The sequence below is a fragment of the Cucurbita moschata genome, unplaced genomic scaffold (assembly GCF_002738365.1).
Source record: "Cucurbita moschata cultivar Rifu unplaced genomic scaffold, Cmos_1.0 Cmo_Scf00031, whole genome shotgun sequence".
In the NCBI taxonomy this organism is placed as follows: Eukaryota; Viridiplantae; Streptophyta; class Magnoliopsida; order Cucurbitales; family Cucurbitaceae; genus Cucurbita; species Cucurbita moschata.
Window position 1 is genome coordinate 2,493,153 of NW_019268547.1, and position 1,518 is coordinate 2,494,670.

Below are 1,518 nucleotides of genomic sequence, written 5' to 3' on the forward strand. Positions count from 1 at the left end.
CAGGATCCTCATTAGTGTTCTCTTTGGAAATATACGAAATCTAGATAAGCCCATCGACCTTCTACAGAGATTTACCTTTGGAATCTGGGCGTCGCACTGGCCTCTTAGTCAACCAAGTCGCCGCCACCCTTCTTGCCAAAATTGGCCCCTTCGCCCACTATGGCGACTCTTTCAGCTTCAACATTGTCGTTGTCCCTTGCTCTAGGTTTCCCCTTCTACTTCTTGGGTTAGACATATTCTCACCAGAGCTAAGGCAACATCATCGCTAAGCGACTATCCCTCTTCATGGGTTAGACATATTCTCGCCGAAGCCAAGGTAGCATCGCCGCTGAGCGGCGATCCCTCTGCAGTTTTCGATGGCCAAGAAAGTGTTTCTCTATGCCTCCTTTGAACCAGGTTGTTGACATCTTCACAAAAAGTGTTTCTTGACCTATCTTTGATTTTTTCAGATTCAAGCTTGCGGGGGTGTTAAGGATATTTAGTACTAAATTATAATATAGATAACTTTCACACCTAGAGTAAGCAAACATTCTCAAACGTAAGGCTATGATAACTATCCATCCGTATTCTTTATAAAGGTTTAGGGATATACATATTAAACATCGTATAATTGCTAAATCCATATAAGGACCCTCTCCTGAAATTTCTCAAAATAAATGTTGAGAGTGGGATTTGAACCAACATCCTTTCGGACCAAAACTTTTATCTAACGCCTTAGACGTCAACCATCTCAACTTTGATGCTTGAAAAAAAATTAATCAATCTATATTCTTTATAAGGTATCAAAATATTAAACATTGTATGAAAAATAATTGTTGAGAGTGGGATTTGAACCCACGCCCTTTCGGACCAGAACCTTAATCTGGCGCCTTAGACCAACTCGGCCATCTCAACTTCGATGCTTGGAAAAAAATTAATCTATTAGTATTCTTTATAAAGGTTTAGGGATCAAAAGATAATATAATTATTAAATCTTATTAGAATCTCACAAGAAATTTTTCAAAATTATTATTAAGAGTGGGATTTGAACCCCTATCCTTTCGAACCAAAACCTTAATCTTGCATCTTAGACAAACTCCAAACTTAATAGTCAAAATCTAGACATTAGTATTCACATATTTCTTACAAAGGTATAGGAATGAAACTAGATTAGGGATGGGCTAAAACATTAAAAGAAATAAAATACCTTAGACCAATTTGGTCATCTCAACTCTAATATATGAAATGTACATGTTTTTAATGTAATAACCAAAGAATCTACCTAGGCCTATACGGAATTGTCACAAAGCCATTCAATTGTTGAGATTGCTTGAGGGGACGAGAATCAAATATGGAAAAGACCTCGAAATTTAGATGAAGATTTGTGGAGCTTTTATACAGGTCAAAGTTGGTGATCTTAGAGTTGTTAAAGAGGACGATGAGAGCTTCCTTTTCATACCCTAAATTTGAAGAGAGTCTACAAGTGTTATGGCCTTATACCGTGAATTCACAATGCATGTTGAATTTGAAGGTTATAGA

The 1,518-nt window shown here is 37.0% G+C and overlaps 1 non-coding gene across 1 annotated transcript; it reads right to left on the minus strand.

Moving 5' to 3' along the window:
• Nucleotides 1-813: 813 nt before the first annotated feature.
• TRNAL-AAG lies at nucleotides 814-894 on the minus strand. Its single transcript has one exon. It is a non-coding gene; the product is annotated as a tRNA-Leu (tRNA).
• Nucleotides 895-1,518: the final 624 nt, after the last annotated feature.